Source organism: Pteropus vampyrus, unplaced genomic scaffold (genome assembly GCF_000151845.1).
Source record: "Pteropus vampyrus isolate Shadow unplaced genomic scaffold, Pvam_2.0 Scaffold64, whole genome shotgun sequence".
NCBI lineage: Eukaryota > Metazoa > Chordata > Mammalia > Chiroptera > Pteropodidae > Pteropus > Pteropus vampyrus.
In genome coordinates this window covers 585,227-601,918 of record NW_011888845.1, presented here as the reverse complement: position 1 = coordinate 601,918, position 16,692 = coordinate 585,227, and the positions used below count along the sequence as shown (strand labels likewise).

The following is a 16,692-nucleotide window of genomic DNA, read 5'->3' as shown; positions in this document are numbered from 1 at the left end:
ACTGCCCCGGAAAGGGGGTATTTTACTAATATTTTAATATTCTATTAATTAGAAAACACTCCAATTCTTACCAAAAGATTAAAAAAGAAATTCAGAATTTCCTGTATAAAATGTGAAAAGAATCACATTCCTGGAAAAAATTGTAGAACAATTTTTACTGTATCTTATTTTTAATTTAAAGTTTTAAAGTTGATAGTGACCTACTAAAGCAACAGGAATATTTTAAAAATCGTATTCTAGGAAGGAAAAAAGCAAGTTTATTTTCTTTGCAAATTCATGTCTAGCAACAGATAAATGCAGACATCTTTCCACAAGGCTATTTCCAAATTTGCAATATTCATTTCTTTTAGTATCTCAATCTTTAGCTGAGCTTCAACTGCACAACTGTGTAGGGGAGAGGTAACCTCATCTTCAGTTTAAGATAATACCTCAATTAAAGTGGTTTAGTAAAGATTCGAAAACATTTTATACCAAAGTTCAATAATGTAAACCAACTATACGATGGAAAAGATCCCAAACCTTGCATTCTTTGAGCCCTCATGACTTGGATAGAAAATGACATAAACAAGACTTAGCTTAATGTACATTAAATATGACACAAAAATGTTAATTAGCAGCATAAAGGCTGTCTCAAAACCCGAGGAGATAAATAGGAAGTAAATTTAGAATCATAAGATTTCTAAAGAACCTTAGTACTACTGCAGAACCTAGAACTTGAACCTAGGTAATCTGACAATTAAATCAATGCATTCTGCACTCTAATAAGTGCATGTCAGAAGATAGTTTTCTAATTTTCTTTGAGATTATTTTATATTCTTCTATTGATGAATAATTTCCAGGAAGTTTTGTCTAAATCTCTAGGTTAGTTGAGTGCTCCTCTTCTGGGTTCCCAAACACCTTGTGCCCAAGTTTAACTCTTTAGTACAACTTGTTGACTTTTGAGGTGCCTGTCTTCCCCCTACTAGACTGTTAACTGCTTCAGAGCTGAGACTGACTCTTAATCCTTGTATACTCTAGTAACTAATACAGTTCTTTGCAAGTACTGAATAGGTAATCAAAAATACTAGTTAAATTGATCTTTCTTTGAAATCCTTTAAAGATTCCCCATAATCTGACCTTTGCCTACTAGATTTGCATCCCCAGATTAACACATCAAATTGCTCTTAGTTTTAGTTCTGTGCAAAAATCAGTTTCTCATTGCATGGTTTTTCAAGTAATCCCTTTCTTCTTTTATCCTACCCCCTTTACCAACACACCTACCCCACCCCACTCCACCCCCGCCTTATTTCACTAACTTTCAACTTTCTGAAATCATTTTTCCTGGAATTCTTTCCTGACTCATGACTTTTCCCAACCTAAATTGGATTAATGCTCCTCCTGAGTTCCAGTAGTTCCCCAAGTGCACATCTCCACACCACACCATACCATCGTGAATTATTAAAAAACTCCATCCAACTCATTTTATTCATGTTGATATCCTCCAAGATTAGTACACATAGATGATTTTAAAATGTGATTTGCATAAAAAACAACAGGTAACAGGGAAGTAATCTTGACACAGAGTGTATTTTTAGGGAAGGCATAATTGTAGAAATGCAAATAATTGGATATTTAGTATATTTTCCTGAGACAGAACTAAAAGAATAGAAAAGACTTTCAATTTTAAGGCTACAAGTCAAATCACAAATCAAACAACAAAGGCCCTTGTGAGAGGACAGTAAAATGGTATTTGGCTAATTAAAAAAAAAAAAAAAAAGACAAAGAGATTAGGAACCAGGAAAGCAAGACATAGACTGATTACCATAGGACAATGGGCACTTAAAATTGTTAAAAATACATAATCAAATGAAGAAAACCCAGAGGTTATATGCAAAATCTGCTCCCCATGTTGCCTAAACTACAAGGCATCACCATTATTCTCAGATCAGTACACAAAGCTTTTTCTTTCAAATTCATTTTTATTGTTAAAATATACATAACAAAACTTACCATTTAACCATTTGTAAAAAGTACAGTTCAGTGCCATTAAGTGCACTCATATTGTTGTACAACCATCACCACTATCCGTCCTCACTTTTAACACACACACACACACACACACACACACACGCTGCAGCTGCGATTTCCTACTTTTCATTATCTTCGCTTTAGTAACATACTGAGCTTTATGCACCACAAAACGTTCTGCTGGAACCCATTCAGAAACTGGGATGGGTGATGTGAATCATTGAAGGATTATCCTTTACAGGCTATCCAAATCTTAAGATTTCTGTTAATGGAACTTAAGATCTAAAGACTTCCCCTCATTGCCCCTCTCTCGCCCTTTTGCGCATCAAAAAAAAAAAAAAAAAGAAAAAAGATAGGTAACCATAGCAACACCCACATCTGTGCAAAAAAATGCAACCGAGTCCCGGAAGGCAGCTATCAAGAGCCGGCTTCGACCTCCCGCAGCTTCCTTTCTACGGCCCAAAGTGAGCAGCGCACGGACCGAGTTCTTCATCTAGGAGTGCAGGCAAGAGATGAATAAGAGTCAAGAATTAAGAATAATGTGAAAAACATAACTAAAGTCATAGTACTCCCTCTTTTTGCCTGCCACTGGCTCCCTACTCTTCGGCGTAAACCACTTGGCCTCCAGTCTCCTTCCCTTAAATCCGCACGCAGCCTGGCCCAACTGTTAGCACTCGCGCTTTTTATTGACGCAAACCTCCCATTCTCGCGGGAACTTGCGAGCGGGAGCCGCAAAGGTCGGACACATCTCTCGAAATCTTGGTTGGAGCTCGTGCTGGAGCCCCGGTTGAAGGGCTTGGAGGGAGGAGGAGGGGCGTGGCGCACGGCTTGGAAAGGGCGGGGCCTAGCCCTAGAGAGGGGCGGGAACAGGCAGGAGGGGGAGGTGAGAAGAGGCTGGGGGCGGGGCCACGCGCTCCGGGACCTGTTGATCGCAGGTATCGCCGGCTGGCTCGGACTACCGCGGGACTGGGGCGAGTGCGCATGCTCGCGGGCCGCGCTGGGCCAGTCGCGGAGCGGCTGTGACGAACCGTCTCCTCCGCTGCGGTGGTGGCGGTTGCTGCGGTGGTGGCGGTTGCTGTGATGGCGATGTGAGGGGCCCGAGGCGGGATGGTGCTGACCTGGGTAGGGCTGTCTTCTTCCAGTGGGAGAACGAGCTCCTCCGTCCGACAGGCGGTGGAGGAGGCCGAACCCGGCGAGAGGTAAGCCCCTGACTGTTTTCTTCGTCTCCCCTGGCTCCCGACACCCACGACCCCTCCCTCCGTCCCTGTTTCCCACGGGCCCGGCAGGAAGCGGCCTCCTTCTCGTCTCCCTCTCGTCCGCTCCAGCCTCTCACCCGCTGCTCCCGGTCAGAGCCCGGGCCTGGGCCCGCTGAAGGTCGGTGGGGACGGCGGTGCAGAGTGCGAGGGGCCGCAGCCGCCTCTTGCCCGGTTCTCCCTGCCGCCCCTGCCCCAGAGGCGCGTCCCTTGGCCGGCTCTTCCAGAACCTCACTTCTCTTATTTCTCAGACTTCCTTGCCTTTCGCCCGCTGCTCCATCCTCGCTTCTCTGTCGGATCGCTACCCTCTTTTCTTGGTTCTGCTCTTTCATCTCCGCCTTCCACGTGCCTTTTCGTCCCGGCGGTCCCTCGGTTTAGGGTAGTGTATCCTTTTGCTCTCCTCGATTTCTTCTCCCCTCACTGTGCATCTCTAGTCTGGCTCTTCTTACCCAATGCTCATTACCTTCACCGACCAGGTTTCTCACTCTGTTGCCTCTATAATTTCTTCCTTGGCTGTCTTTTATTCTCATATTCTTCCTTCAGATACTTCATCTTCGTTGTCTTTTGTTAGTTTCTGATTGTGCGTTTTGCTTTAGCATCGCTTTGCGCTAGAGTTTATTCTGTGCCCCACCATACCTTCGGAGGCCCTCACTTCCTTAATTCTTACCTCTCTTTTGGTACCCAATTTCATCGCTTTGCGTCTAATGCTCCTTCCACCCCCCACCCCCGTCCTTACATCTTTTTCCATCCTAATCCCATTTCTAATCTCTAGTCTTGATTTTTTTCTTTTAAAAATCTATTTTTGTTTTTTTTTGTTTGCTTAGGTCGAGTCTTTTAACTTCAATCGATTTGTTTTACTTTTTGTTAAAACTCTGAAGAGTTCTAGTCTCTTCTGCTTTCTACCTAAGATAGATATCCACTGAAGATTCTTAGTTCAGCTTCCAATTTAATAAAATCTCTTCATCTTTCTTCACTGGCTGGAAGTATCAAAAGAGTGACAGTAGCAATAACTTGTTACACTTACTGATTGAAGCTTTAATTTTTAAGAATTATGTTTACCTGACATGCCAGGAGAAACAGCTTGAGTACAGACTTTAAAGCATGAAGAATTAAGGTTTGTTAAAGACTGAGCTACAAGCATAAGATTAAAATTTGGAAATTTTATTGTCCTCCAGGAAATACGGTTGTCCAAGAATTAATCTTAAATGAAATTTAATCGTTTATTTTATAAAATTATATATTAATTTTTACGCATTTGCTATTTCAGTTGTTTGTGTCATTTTCCTTATGGTCTCTGTTCTCTTTAATAAATGTGTACAATTTCTACTAACTTAAGAATAGAATGTGTGTTTATTGACAGAGAAATATGTGAGAACAAAAGTATGAATTTTTAATTAGGCAGAAGAACTTTCTAAACAGTTTTGGAGATTTTTTTTCTCCCCATCTCATCATGATCAAAATTTGGCTTACATGAAACTTGTCTCTGCATAAACAATGATATAGTATCTTATTTTGAAGTCATCTGCTGAAGTCTTCAGTTAAATTGCTTTCAGTTATTCTAGGGTTGAAGATCAGCTGGATTATGTATTTCTTTCTGGCATTTCATAGCATAGAGTAAATTCTTTGTTATGTTGTCTATGTCAGATAGGAATTAAACTTCTTTGTTTCTGTTGTTCAAAGGGAAACACCAAGGCAAAAAAGTATAGTTCCTTATTCAAAATGATAGTAGAGATAAAAGTAGAAGGAGATACAGTTTAAGATCTGATGTCATTAAGCCACACCTCTTTTGGAAGAACCAGCAGTTATTGTGTATGGTTCTAGGTGATGAGCTCCTCAGCTTTTAAGATTTTTAAAAGTTATTTTTCTAGTACAAATAGAAATAACTACTGCTTCTGAAGGTAGCTTTTCCTCCTTTCAAAGGTAAGACTTTTTATTTTTAGGTAGCTCTTCGTTTAAAAAGTAAATGCTTACAAATTCTTGTTGATATTTTTTAGTGGATTGATTCTGTGCTCTTAGGAATTAAAATAAGGATTCATGGTTGATAGCAGCTATAGGACTAGAAGTCAGAGGATCCAAACTCTTATGATGACTCATGACATGAGTTTGTAGAAGCCATTTAACCTCTGTGGTTCATTATCTTTACCTGTAATACATGGGTAAAAAAGGTGGCCACCCAGTAATCAATCTTTCAGTAGCAATGTAAGCCATAATCATTTAAACATGCTTAAGGCCACCACGGACAAAAATTGCTATATAAATACTTAATTTGTATCTCTTTTAGACTATATAGTAAGAGTATAATTGAAAGCTTAAGTCCCAAATCACTGGAATTTAGATTTTTTTTTTTTAAATTTCAGATTTCTGTGAAAAGTCAAGTAAAATGCTGTGAACTGTGGACTCGCTTAGATTAATGTTTGGATACAGTGAAAGAGATACTGCAGCATTCAGTATGTAGGATGGATGTGCCCTTTGCTAGGATTTGACACTGAAAATGTAAGAGTTATACATATATCTTTAGTTTCCTCCAAAACTTCTGTTGTCTCATATTTTAGCTTTGTTTACTGTAGATACAAACCCTTGAGAATGGGGGTGGTTTAGGACAGGGGTCCCCCAACCCTCGGGCAGCACAGACCAGTACTGGTCCATGGCCTGTTAAGAGCCAGGCAGAACAGCAGGAGGTGAGTGGCAGGCAAACCAGCAAAGCTTCATTTGTATTTGCATCTGCTCCCCAGCGCTAGCATCACCACCTCAACTCCGCCTCAGATCATCAGGCATTAGGTTTTCATTGAAGCACCTGTCTCTGGTACCAAAAACCACTGGTTTAGGGGATAGAAAAGGCGAGAATTTCCTTTACTTCGAGTCTAGATATTGAGGGAAAACTGCTTAAAAGTGAATTTTGCGATACGTACATATATTTTTAAATAAATGGATGGAGATGGAACCATATAGATCTGAAGTGAGTCGTGTTTTGTTTTTCTTGAGTTGTTTGTCAGGAAGAAGGTTTAGAAATGAATAAGAATAAGAAGCAGAGGTGATAAAGAAGAAAGTACTCTTAATGGACCCAGTGGTTTGTCAGAAAAATTATGAAGCACAAGTTGTTAGGTTTAGATTTTTCAGAAGGAAAAGTGTGAAACAACTTCACAGTGGGTTTCACCATTTTAACAGGTACATGCGTGGTTACCAGTGATGTGTTAAATTTAATAAAAATTAGCCTCTTTTTTCTTAACAGGAATATAAAGGTGTTAGACATATACTATTAAGAGATGTCTCCTACTTGAATAACCCCTTAGGTGGTTCTTATTCTGATGAAACAATTTTTATGAACTATCTTTCAACCAAGAAAGCATTCTGAGAAAATTATAGCATATTTCCTTTTATGGAATTAGGTCTCACCAACCATCTGTAATACAGAAAGTATGTCTAAATTATGTTGTTAACATAGATGTCTTTTATTGATGGTATTATGTTCTTTTAAGTTTTATGAAATGTATTTTTGCTGCAGTTCTCAATATAATACAGTTCTGAACTAGAAGTATTCTTTTATTGAAATCTCCTCGAAATTGCCTTTTAGGATGCAGCTGCTTTATTTATGATTGTTTTTAGAGTACTGGTATCTCTGATACTTGCTTGTTGATGTCTGCAGGTTGCCAATAAGTTATGGGCTTCAACTGGAAATACATAATGCTAACTGTAAATGTCTAAGCAGCAAGATCAGGGTTTATTATCACAGTTTAAGACCTTGGAAGCCTATATTCCCTTTGCCATTATTTTGTCTTTCAGAATTGAGAAACCCAGATTTTAAAACCACCCTCATTCTTACTCAGGTCTAAAGACTGAAAATTAGTTACTTTCCTCTGGCAGATAAGATTAGAATTTAGGCTGTCACCAGCCTTGTTATGTAAAATTAATAACTTATTTTATGTTGAAGTATAATGATTATATAATATAATGTTTGCCAAAGGCCCCATTTTGGTAGAAGAATTCTGAAATTGTCCTCTAGGTAGGGGTAGCCAGAGAAATGTCAATAAGGAATGAAATGAGTAGAAAAATTCTTTGAATATAGAGTTGAAATATTTACCATCGTCTTTTTTTTTCCTTCTGGTTTTCCCAGCACCTTAAGAACTTAATTGGAAGCCACCTCTTTTCTCTTTAAGAACCTATGGCCTATGAATGAAAATGTTTTCAAACCGTGCAATCGAAACTTATAATAATAACCTATTTAGTTGAGTTGCATTGTTTCGAATAGACATTTTCTTGAATGAAATAATGATTAAAAATTAAGATAAAAGAAAACATAATGTCAACAATTTATTGAACACCAAGTGCCGTGCTAAGTGCTTTGTATAAAATTATATATAATCTTTTTAAGCCTTGCCTTTTGACTTAGCAATTATAAATATTATTTTTGTTTGAGAAAACTGAGACTTAGAAAGTCTGAAATAGAATCCAGGCCTGTCTGATACCAAAGTTTACAATATTATAGACCAAATAAAGCAAGAATGCAAAGGCAGTTAAGGAAACATTATCTGTTTCTTAGAATACTATTCAGAGAGAGAATTTTAATTCTTGTTCTGAGCTTTTTTCTCTGTTGAGATAACTAATAAGGTGAAATATTTTAAGGAATGCTAGGCAGATCTCTGAACTAGGTAATAGATGATTAGTTTTGCTAGTAGTGGTTTTTCTGCATTTCTCTTCATGTTAAAAGGAGTAACTAGTCTTTGGTACCCTGGGTTTTTTAAGGTATATAATAACATAATATATTCAAAGGCATTTTGTATTATGTTACTGGTAGGTTTGTTTTATGTAATAATGTGTCCCTGAAAGTTTATATAAACTGCTTTTGATAAATTAAATCATTTTCCATATAATTTCAGATATAGCTTTCATTAAGTACCTATAATGAGCAATAAAAGTTCTGTTTCTGTACTTCATTCTCATGTACTAAGTCAGACATAGAAATGCTCTCAAAAGTTCCTAACATTCTTTCTACATTATCTTTAAAAATTATTTTTTCTATGGATTTTCTATCATTAACACAGTTATCCATAATTAACAGTGTTCTGTTTTAAGTGCTTCTTAATCTGTTAGTTCTAATATTATTAATAATATATTTCTCTTTTATTAGACAACAACTATTTAAACCCAGATTTCACAGAAATTAATAGAGAACAGTGCCTTTAAAACTTTAGATACTGTGTTTGTGGGTATAGGATGTCAGAAATTTAAACATTTCGTAATTAGAGAATAATATTAATTACATGGAAAATTGACTATAGTTATTTTATCAAGTGTGATTTTTTTCATCATTGTTGCATTCTGTTTCAGTTTTTCTTTTAGTAGGGGCATATTTATCTCATGGCTTGATGATCATTGAATCTATTTCCTATAACAATTCAGGTGTAGACTTTAGAACTGTGCAAATTTAAATATAAATCAACAGTTTTACACAGTTGAGGCTTTTGTCCTTTTTCCATTATTTCCTAACTGTGTGACCTTAGATATTTAAACATTTTTCTCCTTAGTTTCCTCACCTGTAAAATGGAGTAATGATAGCTCTTTCAGTTTTTTATGAGAATTAAGTGAAATAACATAGTTAAAGTTACTAGTGTAAGAGTTGGTGCTCCAAAACGTTCTGAGTATCTATGTTTGCTTTCTATTTAATATTGATATTTGATCTATATTTGGTATCAAGAGGGAAACATAGCTTTTTAAAAGTTTGTCTCACAAGCTATTCTCATTATCTTTTCTTTGAAGATCTCTCTCTTCTTTACTTCCCCAAAGAGAAGAATTTAGTATTATGTTCTCTTCTTAAATTATTTCTATAATTTCTGTAGGAGTTCATTTTGATGACTAAGGAGTAGGAGCAAAAGTATCTATACCGATGATTTTTCTTTACATGTCTCCTCTACTGTAGTGATCCTGATAAACTCATCTTCACTGAATCACTTTTTTAAATGAGATATGTCACTGATGAAAGTGCGTTGTGCATATGAATAATTGAAGGCAAAAAGGTTAAACGCCATCTGAGTAATGGTGATCTTCAGAGTCAGAAAAGTGACAGGTGGCTTGGCCGCTTTAGAGCAGGATATAACCCAATGACTTAGCATGTTTAGCCCCCGCTAGAGTGAGTTTACAAAACTGGGCAGGGTGTCAGGTCCTCAGTCAATCATAAAGGAAACTGAATGTAAATTGAGAAATAAGACCGTAGCTCAGATATTTAGACTGAACTAACCAACGCAAACTTAACCAACTTTAGGTGGCCAGAATTACACCAGATAGAAGGGTCAGAAACTAATCCAGATATCACTGGCTGATTGTTCTCAGTTTATAGCTGTATGGTCTGACTTGGTCAGAATTAGTTTAAGGACTGTGAGGATCTGAGCCTGTATGGATTGGAGTTCTGCTATGCCTTAGGTAAGTGAGAGTTAGGAAAGATGGCAGCTGAGCATACCTTCTCCCAACTTTCTACTCTTCTCAGTTTGCTACAGAACTTGGCTGTTACAAGAACCTTTTATTATTCACAAGGTTATGAGAACAGCATTCTGAAGGCTTCTGTGGATGCCTCTGTTTTGGGCTTCCTGCTTATTCACTGAGAGAAGCCCCAAGAAAATGGACCCAAAATTGACTAGCTACTATTAAATCGATGAGTTAACCTCCTTGTAGATCTAGAGGATTTATTTGTTCTCATCATATTCCTATTTAACATACTTGAATTTAACTGTACATATTAGATGCTTTTTCCTCCATTGGTCTCAGATCCCAAGTGTCGGTCTCAGTCCTCACATATCTGTCATAGTGTGAGCCCCTCATCTAGTTGAGCATGAATTTGATGTTCCATCATTTGATATCAGTTACTATATACCTGTCATAATGTGAGCTTCTCACTACGAGTGTGAACACTTAAAGATGTATATATTTTTTGTAAAATGTGGCCCCTAAATGCAAGTTTACTATGTTATCTAGTGTTCAGTCGAAGAAACAGTGAATTTTTTCTTAGAGCTGGAAGAAAAAGTGAATATGTTTTACTCATTGAGAAATGATATATTGATTGCCAACATGGAACCTTTCTAAGGGATTTTTAAGAGTAAATTAGTTCTATAGGTGATTTTTGCCTTATGTGGTATCTTTAGTAACTAACTTTAGTATAAGATTGGACATCATTATTTGGACTGTCAGTATTACAGGCTCTGAACCCATTTGTCTCACAGCTGCTAACCTGGGAGTATAATTCAGAAACTGAAGCTCTTGGCTCCATAATTGATAGAAATGATCGCTTTATGCCTTAGGGATTCCAGAGGGAGTGTCTGGAATCTCCAGTTGATTCAGTTCCTTTACCCTTTGCCTTAGGAGAAAGAGCAGCCTTACAGCATCTAATTTGAGTTCATAGTTCAGGAGTCAAGGCTGTTATTTTTTTTATTTCTGTGAGGGGATCTGATTGATTATCCCCTGTGGTCTCCAGTCCATCTTGAGGAATTTCTGAGCTATGTGTCTTAGTTTTAGATGTTCTGCATCCTCTTTTAGATTTCTGAAATACTCATGAATTCAGATTGAGTTGAGAATGATTAGGTATTGTTTTAGGATTAGTGTGGATGGTGCAGGAGCTTCTCCCACTTTTTTCCATATATCCATGCCTGGGCTCCCCTTTGTGGGTATGGGAGGTCTCTCAGCTGATCCAATGAGAGTGAGCATCCTGTAGTTTAGATGCTGCACACATTTTTAATGCACTCAGTGCTATTTATGGGGCAGTTACTATACACTCCAGCAGTTAAAGACATGGCTTGGTATTCTTAGACTAAGATGTCCAATAGAAATATGTGAGATTTGCATAATTTAAAATTTTTCTAGTCGCTACCTTTAAATAAGAATAAACTGGTAAAATTAATTTAAATATATTTTTAATTTAACCCAACATACCAAAATATTATTTCAAGATATGATCAATATAAAAAGCACATTAATGAGATATTTGCATTCTTTTTCTGTACTGTCTTTGAAATCCAGTGTGTGCATACTAATGACGTACCTAAATTAGTATATTACATTTTTAACAGTTAAAGTAAAATATAGTCCTATGAAAACAATAAAATTATGTTTAGTGGAAAAGTATTTTATACTACTTCAGTGTTTGGATTTAAATTTAAGTTAATTTAAAATAAAACAGTCACACTAGTCACATTTCAGTGTTCAGTAGCCATGTGCGGTTAGTGGCCACTGTGATGGACAGAGCAGCTCTAGAAGGCCAAAAATTTCTTTTGGATTAATAGGTAACTGTTTCTTTAGGAGTATCACAAGGCAATTGTCAGATCGTTTCCCCTGTCAGGTTTGAATAGCAGAGAAGTCCCTTCTCATAACTAAAAGCCTTTCAGCCTGTTTCATTTTAGTATCAGGGTCAGATCCTGTTTGAGGTTCCCCTGTGGCTTTTTTTGGGATTTGTAGTTTACTCAGCTACATTCTCTCTTAGGTACTTGAGAATGGCTCAGGAAGGAGCCAAACTTGAACAGAGCTCTCCAATTATTCTGTTTAGGCTACTTTGCTAGGGCCAGAACTGAATGAACTATTCAGTCTCAGGTAAATCAGCTGATTCCCATAGCCTCAAAGGCTCAGATTAAAGTGACAGCTTCTGAGCCAACCGGCAGACTGTGCAGAAGAGTCATGAAATTCATGGGTTCTGGTGGGTGCAGAGAGTTCCTTGCAATGGAGATCTCTAAGGCATCACCTAGGTAAAAAAGAAAGGAGCTCTTTTCTTTCTTCAGCTTCTTTTATTTTTGAGAGAAGACAGGCCAGAATTTTTTTGTCTCATGAAATATTCTTTGTTTGATGAACTGAGTGGCATAAGAACCTGTGTAAATTCAAGATTGCAAACTCTGAATGAATTTGCCCTGTAGGTGAATTCAGTTTGAACTACACAGTTTTTGTTTGTTTTGCTTTTGTTTTTTAACTAGTTGGCAACATCTAAAATTTAGGAGATTTCACCTTTAGGAAAAAATAATTTTTTTTGAAAATTTAGAAGTCTCTGATAGAGCTGGGCCTGCAAGGATTGGCTAGAACTGAGTAGCAATTGCGCCCTATGATGAGAAAAGAGCAGCTTGTGGGAAGAGGATCAGACAGGTCCTCATTGACTCTGAGAATTCTCTGAATTTTTCTTTTCTTTTCTCTTTTTGCCTGCTCTCTCCTTTTCCTTTAGTACCTTCTCCTTTTAATTTTTCTGATACCAATAATGCTTCTCTGGGGGGGAAGGGGATGAAAAACAGATTTATCAGCATCATTCTGTATGTATATGTACATGTATATTTCTACTTAGGGAATGATGAATAAAAGGGGATGGGTTTGAGGAAAATTAGACAGCAATAGTAGAACAAAAAGCACCGCAGGATATGAGAGGAAGAGTGAAGGAAATTGCTAGCAGGCCTTGAATTTATACTGGTAAAGGAATTTTATAAAAATTTATTCATACATGCCTTTGTTTTCACTATAGCATTATAATAATTTTTCAGTTTGGTTGGCTATAAATAGAAAAATGATAGTTAATATTTATGCAATATTTTATGTTAATTAGGAATTCCTTAAATATTAAACGTAAGTGTCTATCATGTGTCAGGCAATGGGGATACAGCTATGAACAAAGTAGTCAGACTTTCCTGCCTTCATGAAGCTTAAATTTTAGTAGGAAGAAATACTAAAGACTAATAAGTAAAATCTTTTGTTTGTTATATGAGGATAAGTGCTGAGAAAAAAAATAACAGAGGAAAGAGATAGGGTGTGCCAGGAGAGGAGAGTTATTATTTTAGATAGTGTCACCAGGAAAGGCCTATTTGAGAAGTTAACTTTTGAGTTCAGACTAGAGGACGTGAAAGAATAAGTCATTTGGATAGTTAGGAGGGAAGAGTGTTCTAGGGAACAAATGCAAAGACCCCGAGGCAGGAATATATTTGGTATCTTTGAGGTATAGCAAGGAAACAGTGATTACAGTGGGAAGACTGGTAGGAGATGAGGTCAGAGAAGCTTTGGAAGATCCAGATTATGTAAGGCATTTTTACCAAATATGGTGGGAAGCCATTGAGATTTTGGAGAGAGACAATTTGAATTATTTTCAAATTCAAATTATATTCAAATATTATTAACTACACATTACATATTATATGTACTTCTTAATATATATATATAATATATAATATATAATATATATATAGTAATATATATTATAATATATATATAATATATAATATAAGAATCATCTGACTGCTTTCTTGAAAATAGCCTGGAGGGGGGATATAGTAGTTAGTACATAGGTTAGGTGTAGTTGCTGTAACAGAGTTATAAGACTTAAAAGTCTGAGCAGTCTAGGTAGATAGGACATCTGTGCTCCATGAAACCATTCAGGAATCCATAATCTTTCCACCTTGTTGTTTTACCATTTATCAGTGTTTTGTTCTAATATGTGTGGTCAAAACTAGGTCACTATCAAGAAGGTATTCTAGCCTATAAAAAAAAAGGGGGAAGCAGATAAAGTCCAGGGCAAAGAATTTCCTTTTAAACAAGTGAGGCAAACATTGCATATATCATTTCAGTTTACATTCCATGGGAAGGATCACTTAGCCACATTTGGCCTCTAGGGTGGTTGGGGAATGCAGTCTCAGACTTGGTAACTAACTGGCAAGGAAGAAGAGGAAAACAAATAACATGTAGTCTACTTTAGTCTTCCTCTTTGGCCACCTAAATATCCATGTGTATCCATCATCCTATCTCCCTTCCCTGAAGAAGATAACCCAAGGGGCCATCCACTTGTTACATTATTCCAAACTCTCTAAGAGCTGCAGTACTTTCCATCAGATCTGCAAGTCCAGTTACCTGTAAACAAAAGATAGTTATTTGCATCTCCCCTACTCTTCCCACACACACCCAACATATAGTGGTGGATCAGAAACAGGAAAAGAGTAATAAAATCTTTCATCTGGGTAAGCAAACAATGAGAAATACATAGCAGTCTCTGGTTGAGGGTAATATTGGGCAGGAATGATGAAGATTCCTTGCCTTGGCCATAGAGTAGTATCTAAATATCCTTAGTTTTGCTTTCTGCTAAGAATGTCTTTGTTCATAGCACTATGATCCCTATCTTTGCTGTAGGATGTTCCTTCCTTATATTAACTTCCATGACCATGTATGAGGTTGGTATTGAAAATTTGCCTACATTGGAGGATATATAGTTTTGATAGCCCGCTTTCTGCAACTATATATTTGCCATGCTGCAAGTTACATAGTCACAGGTGTTTGCAGGTTAGCTTATAATTTCTTTGACAAAATTCTCTCAAAAATATAATAAGATTCTTACAAGTTTGTCTTTGTTCAGTCCTATATACCAGTAACTATACCAAAGTTCTTTCCTGGTGTAGTTCTTAAGCCCGCCTTTATTGCTCTCTGTGCACCCACTACTTTGCCTCATTTAGTGTCCTCTGTCTTTAAGCCATCTTAAAGAGCGGCGCCTTTAATTTAATTTTAGCAATAGAGGTGGATCCCTTTGTTTTGTCAAGAAGTTTTAAAGAAGTCCTTGGAGAAAAATAGTCCTGATAATAGAGGTACTGAAGTAGCTGGCCACAAGACCCCACATTTCTATTCTCTGTTTTCTTCCATCTTTGCTTGCAGACTAGCCTGTTCATGCCTAAGTAAATGTAGCAAAGAACAACTGACACATATGAATGTTGTGGTTCTTTTCATCTACATTCCCTGGAGTTCTGGGCTTTTTATGAGCACCCAGTTCTGTAAGTAACTATATAGGCAACAGTTTACTGAATGTATTGTCCAACAGTAGTAACAAAGGTTACTACTATTTTAGTAGTATCTGTTTCCCTGTTACCTGCTACCTAAATAAGCCAGTGCCACATATTTTAAGATTTTGTTATGGCAATACTCAAATTCTGGTATTGATTTCTATAATAAGGAAAAAGCTGCTATAATCCAAAAATAAAATGGCTTAAATGAGAAAAAAAGTTGTTTTTTTTCTCCATACAATGGGCCTTCTAATACAGGTGGAAACACTGCTATGTTCTATAAAGGAATTGAAGACAAGAAAGGGGTAACTACCAAAATGTTGAATCTGGACTCAAATCCTAAGCCCGCGTTTTAACCATTGTGCTGTACTTATATATTTTTCTCTTCCTGATGTATAGTGAGCTCTCTGAGGTCAGGAACTGAGCTGTACCGTGTACCTGTTGCATTTCCTAGCTTATAGTTAAATGTTCAATAAGTGTTTAAGTGAATAAATATTATTTTATATCTGAGTAAGTTAAGGTAAAGAGATTTAACCAAACTTGACCAAGAATCAGAACTGGAACATGATCTAAACCCTGTACACAAGAATATATGTACAAGAGAAGCTATCTTAGATAGTAGGTTATTTCCATGAAACAGGGAATATCTTATAAATGCAAGTAGTGTTGTTTTGATCTCAGAAATAGTTACTGTAACATCTTTTGATATGATTAAGGTTTAAAATAACAGTTACGGAAGGTGGTAAAGTCTATGTCTTTATGATAGATAGAAGGAAAAAGTCTATGAAGACAAGTGAATTGTGGTCTTTAGTCTAATATTTTTAATGCTTAAAATGGTTACACCAAGCACAAAAGATTTTTTTTTTTTTTTAATTTAAGCAATAAATATTTGGAGTGTAGAAAAACTACCCATAGCATATCCAGGCGCCGTTTTTGTCAAAATATTTTAAGTAGCTTATAGTGCGCGCACGTGTGTGTGTGTCTATCTCATTCATATATATAATTTCAGAACCCAGTTACTCTACCCAGGGAGTTATTTTAAAATGGTGAGATCAACATCTTAAAAATTAATAAATTTATAAAGTTTTAGATATTCACGAAGATTGTTTCTGAACCATTGAACTAAGAAAGTAGTGTTCCATTTATTATTGTACTTTGAAGTATGCACAAGTGAATCTTTAACAAAGACATAATAGTTAATATTGATATCAGTGAAACCGAATGAAAACAAATCTCTAAAACTTATTTCTAAACCTTATAGAGAATATAGATCTTTTAGATAAATTGAGAATATTAAGTAACTAACAAAACATAAGTTTCCTTAAAATGGACTCTTTTATGTTTACTATTTCGTTTGACATGTTATTTTTTTCTTTCTCAGGGGGAACAATATATTTTTAACAAGAATCAATAATTGGAAGTACAAGATTGGTTATTTATTGATGTTAAAATGAAATTTTGATCAGCAGAGGTAAGAATATGGCATTTCTTTTATATTTAATTCATAATAGGTGAGATTCTTTGCCAAATTTCTGTGAAGAACTATTCCAAGAACTGTGAAGAGTCTTGAGATTTTATACCACTTTCAGGCTAACAAGTTAGCCTGTCCCAAGTGCCATGGATGTGGTCAAAAGACCTGAGGCTCCCGGATCAAGGAAAAGCAAAAT

At 36.5% G+C, this 16,692-nt stretch overlaps 1 protein-coding gene across 6 annotated transcripts in view; it reads left to right on the top strand.

Annotated features, from left to right (window-relative positions):
* Positions 1 to 2,910: 2,910 nt before the first annotated feature.
* The window catches only part of FAM135A (family with sequence similarity 135 member A), a 95,498-nt gene continuing 81,716 nt past the window's right edge, over positions 2,911 to 16,692 (top strand). For 3 of the 6 annotated variants that reach the window (XM_023531212.1, XM_023531209.1, XM_023531210.1), the window contains exons 1-2: positions 2,911 to 3,206; positions 16,407 to 16,496. The gene's annotated coding sequence lies outside the window, so the exon portion shown is untranslated. Of the gene's footprint in view, positions 3,207 to 5,617; positions 5,754 to 16,406; positions 16,497 to 16,692 lie in introns of all 6 variants that reach the window. The other 3 variants (XM_023531208.1, XM_023531207.1, XM_023531211.1) reach the window with 2 other exon arrangements.